We start from the raw sequence: 14,493 nt of genomic DNA, 5'->3' as shown, positions 1-14,493 counted from the left end.
CTACAATTGTAAGCAGTTATGAACCACCCGGCATAGGAGCTGGTAAGCTAACAGGTCCTTTGGAAGAGCAGCAACCAGTCCTAACCACTGAGCCATCTCTCTACTCCACTATTGGCCTCTTATATCCTAGTATGTATGGTTCACCTGCCATTATCAATGAACAAACACCAGTAAGTGATGATTAAGTTTAGATATCTTTAAAAACCTCCCCTCTCAATTTTCTTTTACTCTTGAAGGTTCCACCCAATCTGCTATATTACTTTGCTGGCATGTTGTCTGAGAGTCCTTATGGCCATGCCAGTTTCCACAATTTTATTTTGAATGATCTTGCTAACTTTTAGGAGTGATGATCCAATATTTGTGAACTCTCTCTTATGGGAATCTGTCTGATGTTTTTCTCATGGTTTAACTGGAGTTATATGTTGTTTGGGGGAAGACTAGAAGGTCCTGTGCAGTTTTCTTCATGTACCATCGAAGGTTCCATGATCACCTTGACTTCTCTGGGTGTTGACCTTCAGCACTTGCCTGAGGTGGTGTTTACTAGGTTTTTCAATTGTAAATTGTTACTCCCCTAACCTTGGTTCTACATTATATTTCTTAGGATGAAGTTATTGCAGCCCACACTTAAAAGTGTGGCAGCGGAGGAGCCCCACAAATGATTCCAAATTCTCAGCATGGCAGAGTTGCTCCTTGGGTTGGCTGGTTGGTTGGTTGGTTGGTTGTTTCTTTTGTTGTTGTTTTTTTTAATTTATTTTTTATGTTTTATTTGTTTATTTATTTTTGTTAGTGACATTCAGCCAGTCATTTACATCAGTGTAGCATTCACCCATATTCATATTTACATTTGGGGTTATAACCCAGCATTACTCAATTTAGTTTACTACTAAAATTGGTTCCTCTTTGGACTCTAGGAACTCCATCATGAACTCCTAGGTCCCTCTGACCCACCTCTTCTATTTATTTGTGTTTTTCTTTTTTGAGTTCTTCTTTGCTTAGCCTTTGGAACTATAGGATGCTGTAAAGCCTAAAGGGTAAAATTTTCTCCAGTAGTAGAACCAGCAATTTCTTTAAGAATTTCTGGTTTGTTGTTTTATTGGAGAGTGTTTTAGAATCCTGGATCTAAATGTCTGAGGTGTTCACTGCTACTGAGTTGTCATGGCTTCTAGACCCCTGCACCTGACAGAGAAAGGATTCTGTGCCAATCTCTGTACAGCCATACATCTGCAGAAGCTTCTATTTGTATCCATCTGTTTCCACATCCAGCTAGGTACAAATTCATTTGCTTTCATCTATATCTGTATTAAGCTCAACATGAATTCATGCTACAGCCCCATGAGTCATTCTAGCCTTCTCCCTCTTCTTGTATGGAACTTCCCACTCAGATGGTGAGAAATGTAGTTCCCATCTGCTGCACACAACTTAACAGTTCAGGGTCAGCCTTTGTGGGGAGCATTTCAGAATAATTTTCCTGCTCTCTGTGGGATATAACTTATCAGCCGGAGAACAGAAATGAAGGGTGAACATCATGTGCAGCTTTTTCTGTCTCTAGTCAAGATTCTACCCATTTTCCATGTTTCTCCAGTCTGGATCTTTCTCCCCAGTCCCCATTCAATGGTGCTGTTTCACACATTTGCAGTCTGGTTAGCTTGATTCATCCCTCTCTGAATTCCTTAAGTTCATTTTCAAGTTTGCATGTAACCAGATTCCCATAATGCTGGAAGTTCTATGGATTTTTGAAAAGTGAATAATCCAGAGTCTCCATGACTAAAGTATCATAATGAATCATTTTCCTTCTCTAAAAGCCCCCACACTGCACCTGTTCTTATCCCCTCTTCCCCCTGAATCTGGGAAACCATTGACTTTTAAATCCCCTTAGGAATTCTGCTTTTCTAGATGTCATACAGTTGCAAGCCCGCCTGCAGCCTTTTTTTTTTTTTTTTTTGGTTTTTTCGAGACAGGTTTCTCTGTGTAGCTTTGCGCCTTTCCTGGAACTCGCTTTGGAGACCAGGCTGGCCTCGAACTCACAGAGATCCGCCTGGCTCTGCCTCCCGAGTGCTGGGATTAAAGGCGTGCGCCACCACCGCCCGGCGCCCGCCTGCAGCCTTTTAGGCAGATGCATTTTACCTTGCAATACATACTTCCTCTTCACCTGTACTTTTCCATGGGGTGGCGACGTGTCCCATTGTATGAATATCACATTGTATGAATTGTACCCATGGAGGCTTCCCTTTTTGACCTCAACAAGTTTGTCCTAATAGTTCTTTCAGTTCCAGTTCTGCTGGAGATGAATTCATTCAGCTTTTAATTGTTTCAATAATTCTTGATTATCCTTCATATTGGAAAGTGTTTTGTCCTACACTAAAAAAATGCATTCTGGTCTTTTCTTGCATGATTTCTGATGAGAAACATGCTGTAATTCTTTTTTTTTTTAAATTTTTTTATTTTTTTCGGTTTTTTGAGACAGGGTTTCTCTGTGTAGCTTTGCGCCTTTCCTGGAACTCACTTGGTAGTCCAGGCTGGCCTCGAACTCACAGAGATCCGCCTGGCTCTGCCTCCCAAGTGCTGGGATTAAAGGCGTGCGCCACCACCGCACGGCCATGCTGTAATTCTTATCTGTGACTTCTCTGAGTAAGGTGTGTTTTTCTGATTGTCGTTGCTGTTCCTCCTAGGAGACTTTACGTTTCTCTTTGATTGTGTCAAGCTTCAGTATACCAAACATAATTTTTTAAAATAAAAGTTAATCTGTTTGGTGTTATCTAAGCTTCCTGGATCTGTGGTTTTGTGTCTTTCATTAATTTTGGAAATTTTTAATCTTTTATTACTTTTTTTGGCTTCATTATCTTTTTTCATCTGTTTCTGATATCCCAAGTATGCATATATTATTTTAGAAACTTCCTCAGAATTCTTGTATATTCTGTTCTTATGATTTCTTTTTTGTTTGTTTGTTTGAATTTTACCAAGGCTTTTCTTGCTTATGTTAAGCTCTCAGAAGACATTCTTCCTTGCTGATTTTGGTTCCAACATTAAAAAAGTCATTCTTAAAGGTGTGTGTGTGTGTGTGTGTGTGTGTGTGTGTGTGTTATGTCTATGCAAAATGCATAGGTGGGTACATTTGGAAGCAAGATCTTGACACTGGGATATCTTCCTCAATCACTTCTCCACAATTTTTTGAAAGAGTCTCCCACTGAACCTGAAGTTCACTGTTATGGCTAGACCGGCTGGCCAGAGGGTCCCTGGGGTCATGGTGCCTCTGTGCCCCGACGGTTAGGATTGCAAGCATGTCACCTGTAGCTGGCCTTTAGGTGGGCCCTAGGGATCCAAACTCAGGGCCCCACACTTGTGGAGCAGGTGCTTTACCTACTGATCCATCTCCCCAGCCCTCTATTAGAGTGCTTATCTCTCTACTTACAGCACTCATCTCTTGCTTGCTGTCTACTTTCTCTACTCAAGCCCTTAACTTGCTAACCATAGTTCTCTCAAATCTCCAATCTGAATACGTCAGTGTTTGTTCCTATCCAAGTCTGTGTCTGACAGTGGCTTTGTCTCTCTAGTCTTTTTGTCCTTTTCTCTTTTGTTTTTTGAAATAAGTTATTACACCATAACACAGGTTGGCCTGGTGCTTGCTTGAACTCACGGCAATCTTTCTGTTTCAGACCCCCAGGGTTAGAATTATAGGTATGAGCCATACACTTAGGATTTTTTTCTTGCCATTTTTTGTGTCTTACAATTTTTGTTGAAAGCTAGGTATGTTATTTTGAACAATAGTAACTGAAATCAATGGACCAAACCGAGAATTTGTATTAATCGTTCAAGGAGTTGGGCTATTGCTAATGTTTCTGTAGTTGTACTTGACAGAAACTTCAAATTCCTCTCACAGCCTTGGTTTGCCTCCCTTCTTGGCTTTGGACTTCTTCAATTACTCTTTCTTAGAAAAGGCATGCTTTGCAGCCATCTACCTGAGAGACCACTGTCGTATGAGAGGGAGTTGACCTCTTTCACCTTGATAGCAATTGACATAGGTATGAGTTGGTTTTCATGGATATGTTGTGTCAGCCCTCCCCACTCTGTGAGACTGTACACAGTATCACAGTATCTGATAAAAGATGGCATGAAGCAAAGAGGACATTGATTCATAATGGGTTATCAGTATCCTTTGTCTGTGTGTGTGTGTGTGTGTGTGTGTGTGTGTGTGTATGTACATGCATTTATGTGCAAAAGCCAGAGATGAACATTAGGTATCTGCCGTGTGTCAGTGGATCTCTGTGAAGAGTAAGGAAGCCAGTTTTGTCTACAGAGCGAGTTCCACTTGCCTCTGCCTCCTGAGTGCTAGAATTAAAGGTATGTAACACTACCACATGACCACCTTATTTTCTTAAGACAGGGTTTCTCATTAAACTGAGACTTTGCTTTTTTTTTTTCTTTCTAGGGTGACTGGCCAGCAAGTTCCAGTGGTCCACCTGCCTTGTCCACTGCCCTCAGGGCTGGTGTAACCATGTGCAGCTTTCTCTGGATGCTGAGAGTCTGAACTCAGTTTACCATACTTGCATAGTTAGCTTTCTTGCCATCTCTCTCTCTCTCAGATTAACAGTGTCCCAGGTGTTCAAGAGATAGATAAAATATGATGGAGTTCATTCACCTAGGATGCTATTTGTGAGGGTAGAGGGTTGGGAGGCAGGGAGGGAAGCTGTCTGGGCCAGATTGTTTAAAAAAAAAAAAGGAAATTTGAAAGTTCATACAAGTTCAGCCTGTGAGGTCTTGGACCCTGTTAGCTTTTTGTGAGGTCCCATGTGTCTTCTTCTCTAGTATGAAAGAGGAACGGAGCCTCACCACCTGTTCTGTCCTTGCTTCCAAAGTGAGAGGCAGAGGGTAGGTCCTCTGTGGGGAAGTGAAGAGATGGAATTTTCAGAGTTTCTAGTATGTTTATAGTAGTCACGATGATTTCATTCTTGCCAGGATTCCTTGAAACGGGGTGAAAAGTTGTCCTGTCAAAGTGCCAGGGTCATGCTGTGCATCCAAGTGGAGCCAGAGCTGCTTGGAAAGTCCAGCTTCACTCTTCTCTGGTATTTACTATCCCTTAAATGATGGATGGTCTCCCCCTTAGTCTCACTGTCACAATGTATTTTTCTAATCCTAGCCTCTTTGAAACTTCAGTGTGCTAATAACAGATGAAATGCATCTTGTAGGTATGCATGAGCTTGCCTTTGGAGGGCAGGAACTGTCTCTGTTTAGTTCATTATTGAATGTTCATCCTACTTCAGATATTAGCTAAGAGTAGGTAGGTACTCAGCATATCTGCTGGAAGACTTTGAACTAGTCACTAATATGTAAGGTCTTTTTTGGCATCTCTTGACGTGGGTTAGAAAGTCTTGTCTACTATTTAAGTTTTTTATGTGAAAGTGTTTCAAGATTTGAAAGGAATATGCATATGAAAATTTCTGTTACAAAACTATGAGATCTAATCATTTGACTTGAAAAGAAACATTGAGCCCATTCTTTCATGTTACATGGAAACACTTTATGCTATAATGCTGGCAGATAGTTACAGATGAGACTTAAACACTATCATTGATTGGCAACTAAGTATGTCCAAATGAGCTCCATTATCAGATAACTCTTGTTCAGTATGACCTGAGAGGCTGTTCTAGAACAAGCAACATCACAACCTAAAATCTTGTTAGGAATGAAGAACCTCAGACCCCAGTCAGGACCTGAAGCAAAATTCATGTTTAATAGAACCATATGCACATTACAGTTTGAAAATAATGCTTCAGAGAAGTTTTGTTTTTTTTAAATGTACATTGACTGAAAAATCTTATTCTTTGTAATATTTGGTCAGTGATCTCAATTTTGACTCTTGTGGCTTTAAGCTTGAGTTATTCTTTATTGCTTATGACAGCTATTCAAATATTTGCAGCTAGGATCCAAATATTTCCTTGACTGGATTCCTCTGAGATTTGATTCTAGGAACCCCTCCTACCTTGAGTTTGCCAGTAGTACCCTCCTTCTGTGGGATTATTTTGACATGAATGCCAGGGATGTGAGGTGGTTAAGGAAGGAAACACAGGCTGTGTCTCCCTTTGCCCTCATAATGGGTGGAATAGGAGTGTGAAAGAACATTCTGAGCTAAATGTTTGTGCATTCAAGCCTCAGAGCGAGCAAACAGGCTGAGAGAACTTGTTTCAGCTTTCGAGACTATTTAACGCAGATGACATTTTTCCCCTAACTTCTCTGTCCTCACAGGCACAGCTTTTCAAACTCAGTCATTTAGTTTCTAAATGAAAATACTGTTTATTCAACTGCCTCTCGTATGACAAGACTAGAATGTAGACTTTTTGAGAGAAAGGATAAAGTCTGTTTTTTGTTGTTTTTATTTTTGTTGTTTTGCTTTTGCATTTCAACTTAAACCAATTCTTAGCCCATCATCATATGCTCCTAATAAATGGTTTTGAATACACAGATGAATTAATGAATGAGGTGATGTGATTGTAAAACTTTTGTCATGTTTTAAAAACATAGCAGTGTGCTTCTGTCCCTCACCCAGTGTGGCATAATGAAGTAGGCAGGATATGTCATATACTGTCCAATCACTGTGGAGTTATTGTTATTTCTAATTTATATTTGATGATCTCAGCCTAGCTGTAACAGACAAGAATATGGTCTTCTCTGTATGGCTATGTTCAGAAGGCCAAAATAACCTGTACTAAGTCAATTTAGCTAACCAATAAAGTGGTGCTTGCTTCAAATGACATTTTTAGAGTTTTTCATTTGGGGCGTGGGGGCTTTCCAAGGTTAGGAAGGCCTTCCTGACTCAATACATGCTGAGTTCTTTTCCATTTCCTTCCTTCCCATCATTCTGCTAATGTAGTAGAAGCCATGTCCTTTGGCGGCAGCCACCCTTTATAACCATGACCAAGGCTGCAGAGGAGAGAGATGAATACGGAGCACATGGATAACACAGTGATCCCAGACAGCAATGGGAAGCATGGCGTTTTCTGGTATTGGATATAATAATAGATAGAGGCAGAGGAAGGAGAAAACAGACTGGCCCTTTTGCCATGGCAACAGTAAGTGCATTTATTACATAAACAGAAGAAGGAAAGGCATTTATTTGGTCCCTGTGCTTTTCTTTCCTAATCCCCAGGCTCTCTTTCCTGTTTTTAGTTTAGTTTAGACTCTCCAATGGGCTGCTAGTTACCTCACAATGACATCAATGGTTCCTTTAAATGCCTGTGTTATGCAGGTATGTGCTTGACTTCATGATATTTTATTATCTAAGAACAAATACATAAAGTTTTCTTTAAAAGCTCACCGAAGAATAGCCCGGGTCTTCTTTTGTCAGGCACAAAAGGATGCTCTCTTTCAAAGTCTGTCTTTATCTGGAGGCCATCTGCTTTCAAGCAGGAATCAAGGCACAGCATTCTCTTTAGTTCAGTGTCATTTGAAAATGAGTTCATTCACATCTTTCTGGAGTAAGTGGCCACTGGAACATCTCTGACGAAGAAGCGCTGTGTAAGGAAAACCAGTGAACGCTTGAGCAGCAGCCTTCAACTCCAGGTACCTCAAAGGGCACTTGTCTTTACTGTGTTGCTATGTTCCACTGGTCTACTGGAAAGGGGGAGGCTATTAACCATTTCTGAGTCAAACTCTATACTTTAGGAGGGAGGAAAGATGAGAGAAATGGATAGCAAGCTCACCAGAGCATTGCTGTGTTTTCACAGATTTCTCTTTGGGGGAGTCAATAAACTAAAGAAAAAAAAAAAACAAACCTCTCACACCCCATCAAGTGAGTGTTCCAAATAGCCCACATCTGCAGCAGGAGCTGTGACATGGTTTGGCATAAACTGATGAGGCGGGAAACTAAAATAGATCAGATGGATGGGGACAAGTACCAACTCCCTCTTTTGTGGTGCTAGGCGTGGAACCAGGGCCTTGTGCGTGAGAAACAGGTGCTCTGAGCTGTTGTTGCTCCACACTCCCCAGTTACTAGCTAGGAAAGAGACTTGACATCTCTGAGACTCAGTTTCCACAAGAACTCTGCACGATCTGAATAAATTTTATGAGAGGGAAGTGTGGTTAGGATTAGCACAGAGCGTGGAGGAAGCTCGGCATACCAGGGAGGTGGTTTCAAAAATAAGAATCTCAACCTCGGTACTTTTCCATTCCCCCCGTGGTTTGCATCTGAAGAACGTGTCTTGGGGCATTCTACTGTCTTCGTCTTCATTGGCTGTAATCAATTAATCTTTGCTTCTCTCCTAGTATTTCTGTACAATTGATATACAACCTCCCTAATCTGTTCCTTGTGTTGTATCTCTATTTTCAGAGACATGTTCAAACTCCTTATTGCATAACACTTAAAGATATTCAGAATCTGATATTCAATATCTCCTCCACACTCGTCCCATGTCTATTGGTTCTGAGACTGAGAACCACTGCGTAGTGGGGCATATCTCTGCCCTTTTCAAATAGAAAACAAGAAATAATTGATCCCTGGAAGAGTAATTATTGTGGGTTGCACTGCATCTTCCTGAAATGTATATGCTGAAGCTCCAAGCATAATTACCTCAGAATGTGAATATATTTGGAGGTAGGCCTTTAAAGAGGCCAGTGGGGTAGATCCTAATTCTTCCCGTCTAATGTCCTTAGAAGAGGGAATTGGAACACGTAGGGAGTTACTGGAGGGACGGACTTACAGAAAAGAGCCGTGGCACCACAGCAAGAGCATCCATCCTCAGGCCAAAGACAGGCCATGATCTTGAATTCCAGCCTTCAAAACTTGGAGAAAACAAAATTAGATTGTTTGATACACTCGGTCCTAGCAAATGAATAGAGCGATTTTTTAAAGCGATTTAGCTAGCTAGCCATTAGCATGGTTCAGACACTGTGCTGTAAGAGATGCCACGTAGCACCAAGGGCCACAAGCAGAAAGGAAGGAATTTGCCACAGGGGGATGAAGGCATCACTGTGGATGTGATGTTTTAACAAACATGTAAATTAGATGAAGGAGGTGAACAGGAGCATGTGGAGCAAGAGAGGATCTCACGTGCAGGGGCTAGCAGTGGGAAGTTCCCATCTGGGACTGTGTTGTGTGACAAGGACAACAGTGAGTGGTCGGTGGGGCTGAAATGTGAAGAGAGCAGGAAAGAGCAACATTGCAGAAAGGTGGAGTATCACAGTCTGTAGCTTCTGGGAACTAATGTATAGAGGAAGCTAACCTCCAGAGTTAACTCAGAGAAGGATGGGAGAGTGCTGGATGAGGACAAGAGAGGGAAGGAAGAAGAGAGATCACAGAGAGACACACAGACAGAGACAGAGAGAGAGACTGAGAGAGAGGAAAGAGAGAGAGAGAGAGAGAGAGAGAGAGAGAGAGAGAGAGAGAGAGAGAGAGAGAGAGAGAGAGAGAGGGGCAGGGAGATGATGCGAGAGAGACAGAGAAAGATACACAGAGCGGCAGAGACAGAGAGAATGAAAGAAAAGCCAGTTAGAAAGGGTCATATATCACTAAGGGCGCAAAGAGACTGAATAGCTGAGGCACAGATGGTGTTTTATGTAAGTGGCCAAACCATTTTGCCTGGGGTAATGATGGAGTCACTTAACACTTTGTATGGGTTTGTTGAAGCCCATAGAATTTTATTTACAATACACAGTGGGCCTTAATATATAAAAATTTCAAACCCCAGGAGGATCCCAGTGTAGAATATGGAACATGACAAATGCAATTTATTCATGTTTTCTAATCTCCTTCAGAAGGAGCAGGAAGAAAAGTTGATGACCTAAATTGCCTTTGAAAATGAATATAGGGCTATCCGTAAGCCCTGTAGTCTAGTTGACAAGAGTTTCCTTTTTAGGGGAGGCAATGAATGACTTTCAGCAGATGTTTCTTGGAATCAAACAGTTAGGTGAATGGAACTCAGGCGGTTCCATTCTGTTCTTCTAGTCACTGATGAAGGAGCTTGTAGGTGAGTTAGTGAGGTGGCAGGCTGACCTTTGTGGTCATGGATGAGAGGTGGAAACATCAGCATGAATGTATGCCTTCATCACAACAGTTGCACAGCTTAACATGTGGAAATAATATCTCTCTCTCTCTCTCTCTCTCTCTCTCTCTCTCTCACACACACACACACACACACACACACATGCACACACACTGCTGTGTCAGCTGGAAGAGTATAGAAGCAAGGACACACTCAGCCTTATCCAGATCTTTCTTTCTAATACTGTTCCAATAAAAGGCACCAGACATCTTTGGAGAAATGACTTAGTAATAGGAGATATACAAAATGAGTGTGGCACATGTTATTGTGCCCCAAGGCAAAGAAATACTCAAAAAATATGCCTACAATGATGGGGTATGTTAAAAAGAAACAAAAGCCAACGTGTGGAGCCTTTAATGGTCCCCAAAGCAGTAGGGCATCACAATAAAGTACCATTGACTTATAATCTAGAATAGAATGTACATATTTAAATCTACTGATACAGATAAATAATTCAACACACCTCCTGTGCAGAAGAACTTCAAGAAAGCAGAGCTGACTCCCTAGTCCCTAAGTGTGGGCAGCACATGGTGATTTCTTCCCAAAGGATAGAGTATGGAGAGAAGTGTCACTGTAATAGGTAAAACCTGAGCTGGGTGGTGATGGCTCATACCTTTACTCGCAGCACTTGGGAGGCAGAGGCAGAGGCAGAGGCAGATAGATCTATGTGAGCTCAAGGCCAGTCTGGTCTGCGAATCGAATTCGCAGATAGCCAGAGCTGTTACACAGAGAAACCCTGTCTCAAAAAACTAAAACAAAAACAAAAAGGAGATAAAACCTGTTACTGCACCTCAGCCATGTGACCAATATTGGCAGGAGGGAGTCATGTGGGAAGCGTGTGCTCTTGCTGTGAGGCAATGAGAAAGAAAAGAAAACGTGTTACTTCCCTGGTCTTCACTCCCACGAACTGTATGGCCGTGGCCTAACCCTGAGAAAAACAAGACCATTTAGCTGGGGTTGATTTCACAAGATCAAGAGTCCTCCAGACTGTCAGTGCTATCTAAACCCAGAAAAGTCTGAGGAGTTGTTGTGTCAAGAGCACCCTAGAGGAGATCCTGTGGCAGGAAGAGGATGTTTGGGGGGAAAAGAAAATGCGAATAATGTGTGGGGTTCCACTAAAAAGATTTATGTGTTAGTATTGGCTTATTGATTTGGCCAGTGCATCCTACAAATGTAGGTTGTAGGTCAGGAGGGAGACTTGGTTTATGGGGCGTGACAATTGCACTATCTTTTTTAACATCAAATTTTCTGTAAATTGAAAGCTTCTAAAATTAAAAAAAAAATAGATTCTTGGAAAAAACAAAGTCCCTTTACAAGCTTTACCCTATCCAATCACTCCAGGATGTATGGTGATGGGAGCCAGGTACCAGGGTTTTTTAGAGTGCACGGTACCATCCCCACACAGCAGTCTGGAAGGTACCAGGGCTTTTTAGAGTGCACGGGTACCATCCCCTCGCAGCAGTCTGGAGGGCTCTGGTGAAAGTGACTCTCTGTAATTCATGGCAGATGTTCTCAATTGAATGAAGTGCTCGGTGCTGTTTCTATTTTATACCTTTGTGAGGCTGCATTTTTAATCAGTGAGATAAATATAAAGTCCTTTAACAGGTGGCCTCTTTCGGTACCACTTGACGCCATTTTGTTGGATGGGGAGCCATTAACTGAGGATTGTTATAAGTGTGATCACAAGCATCATCGGGTTTTAAAGTTTCTCCTATAACTTTCCTCTACTAAAATGAAAAAAATGGGATGGAGAGATGGCTCAGGGGGCAAAATGTTTGCTGTGCAAGCATGAGAACACAGTCCCAAATCCCAAGAACCCATGTAAAAGCTGGCCATCATGGCACATGTGTATAACTGCAGCATTGGCAGGTGCAGTGTGTGTGTGTGTGTGTGTGTGTGTGTGTGTGTGTGTGTGTGTGTGTGTGTGCGTGCAGCTGGATCCCAGTGGCTCTTTGACCAGCCAGTCAAGCTGAAACACAAAGTTGTAGGTTTAGTAGGAGACCCTGTCTCAAGAAATAAGGGGACGAGCAATGAAGTAAGACACCCAATGTCAGCCCCTAGCCTCCACACACATGCACTCTCTACATAAGTGGTTCTCAACCTGTGAGTTGCAGCCCCTGTGGAGGTCACATATCAGAGATCCTGCATATCAGATATTTATATTATGATTCATAACAGTAGCAAAATTACAGTTATGAAGTAGCAACGAGATAATTTTATGGTTGTGAGGGTCACCACAACATGAGGAACTGTATTAAAGGGTCTCAGTCTTAGGAAGGTTGAAAACAACTGATCAGCACAAACAAAACGAAAAAGAAAACAGTCATTTATATGCACACTCTTTTCTCTGCCTAATCTCCATTCCTCCATTGCCAAAGCACATAAGTACACTGTAGTGCCAGGCTCCCTAAATCTTTTTCTATGTGTGACTCCTTTGTACCTGCGAAATACTTGCATTATCCTATTAGCATGTGACATAGGAATAAAACTCAAACTTTACAGATGATAGACATGAAGAAATTTATTTTAGGGGCTGGAGATGGCTCAGCAGTTAAGAGCACTGGCTGCTCTTCCAGGGGTCCGGAGTTCAATTCCCAGCAACCACATGGTGGCTCACAACCATCTCTAATGAGATCTGGTGCCCTCTTCTGGCATTCAGGCATACATGCAGGGAGAACACTGTATACATAATAAATAAATAACTCTTAAAAAAAAAGAAATTTATTTTAAAATAATTCTTGGGTATGTATAATTTTACAATTTATTAAAGGTAAAAACAAAATTGAACACAAAGGAGATGGGTAGGCTTATTTATTTTTGTATATAAGGAGTGAAATCCTGGCTGAATATTTCATACCGAGTGTAGAACATCATCAATGTGTTTCAGAGTTGGTTGGTATTTTGATTTTATAATTGTCAGTGCTAAGATGCCACTTCAAATAGATCCATAGTGGAAGATGGCACAACTATGTAGAGCCATTTCAGAAGTTGTTGGAAATTCTGTCATTATCCCAACCCAAACACGTCACTGAATGATGTGTTATGAAACTCCAGCCAGTGACTACAGCAGCGATTTTTAAAATCAAGCATTCTAAAACAGATATACTAATTTGTTGCTTACATGCTGAAGGATGATGGCAGAAAAATATTAAAAGTGTTTGTTTTCCATAATTAAAAATATCAGTTTCCTGTAAGAGCAGAAAACTTCATTTGTACGGTAAAACACTGCAATCTGTAATGTCACAGTAACCTCCCAGCTCAGCTGGGACCTTGCAGGCGGTGTTCACTGGGGCGGGCAGCAGGGCGTGGTTGTGTGCACAATGCAAAGTGTACACATTGTGGGGCCCGAGCCAAGGCCTCAGTGAAGTCACACAGTGTGTAACTCAGGTGCTGCTGCTAGAAAACCTTGCATTTATTTAACTTATTGTTTATGATAAATGTATTCATTCAAAACACTTATTTACACTGAAGTTTGAATTGAATTAGTTGTTGTACCATTTTTTCCTCCACAATCCCCATATTCATTTATACTATACCATATGGGATTTAGACCCACAGTTTATGAAGCTGGGCTCCAGTGAACCATTTTTTCATTTTGTCTGACCTGTTGTTCTTTGCTCCAGGGGCTGACACATCAGCTGCGATCTTCAGGCCCTAGTACTTTGACTTTAAAAAAAAATTTACATTTTTTCTTTTCACCATAGGTGTTGTGTCCCCTGGAACTGGATTATACAGACAGTTATGAGCGGCCATGTGGGTGCTGGGAATTGAACCTGGGTCCTCTGGAAGAGGAATCATTGCTCCTAACCTCTGAGCCATCTCTCCAGCCCAGCCCTTGCTTTGACTTTTGGTTGGTTCAGGTGGGATGGTGATGACAGACAGCATCTCTTTGCCCCACTCTTCTCCTTTCTCTCTATTAATCAATTCCAACTCACATTTTTCTCTGGAAGCATGATTCCCTTCCACCCTCAGCCTGTGTAGGACTAACAGCTTCCAGCTGTTGCAAGTCCCTAGGTAACACACACGATCTTCTTTTTTCTCTCTCTCCATATGTATGTGTATTTTTAGTATCTTCTATTAGATATTTATATTTGTAATTTTCCTATCCCTATATAAACTGTCTATTTACTAAAATATTTTGAATCTGACCCTTTGAAGGTATGATTTTCTGTCAGAGTATTGACGGATATGATTGTCATATAGTTATTAGCTTCCTGTTCTTGGGCTTGATGAGTCCCCTCCCTCCTTTTAAGCTAAGACAAAGTCCTATCTTGTCTACATTTTTGGACTTAAAGGGGGAATTTTTTCAGTATGACATGAGGCTGTTGGTAGAGAACATTATTCTTTCCAAACCCTTATTTGGCAAAAGCAAGAGCTGGCAAGTACAAGGTGGTGCTCCACACATTTTTTAAATTTTACTTTTGAAGTACAGAGCCTGGAACCATTCATCTAAATGAGAACC

The 14,493-nt window shown here is 41.4% G+C and overlaps 1 protein-coding gene across 1 annotated transcript in view; it reads left to right on the top strand.

Annotated features, from left to right (window-relative positions):
• The first annotated feature begins 7,239 nt into the window (after positions 1-7,239).
• Positions 7,240-14,493, top strand: part of Lepr (leptin receptor) — a 101,940-nt gene continuing 94,686 nt past the window's right edge. Inside the window, exon 1 of the mRNA XM_052717418.1 lies at positions 7,240-7,554. The gene's annotated coding sequence lies outside the window, so the exon portion shown is untranslated. The remainder of the gene's footprint in view (positions 7,555-14,493) is intronic.

The sequence above is a fragment of the Peromyscus californicus genome, unplaced genomic scaffold (assembly GCF_007827085.1).
Source record: "Peromyscus californicus insignis strain IS unplaced genomic scaffold, ASM782708v3 Scaffold_5__1_contigs__length_169319896, whole genome shotgun sequence".
Classification (NCBI taxonomy): Eukaryota; Metazoa; Chordata; class Mammalia; order Rodentia; family Cricetidae; genus Peromyscus; species Peromyscus californicus.
This window is presented reverse-complemented; position numbering and strand designations above follow the sequence as displayed.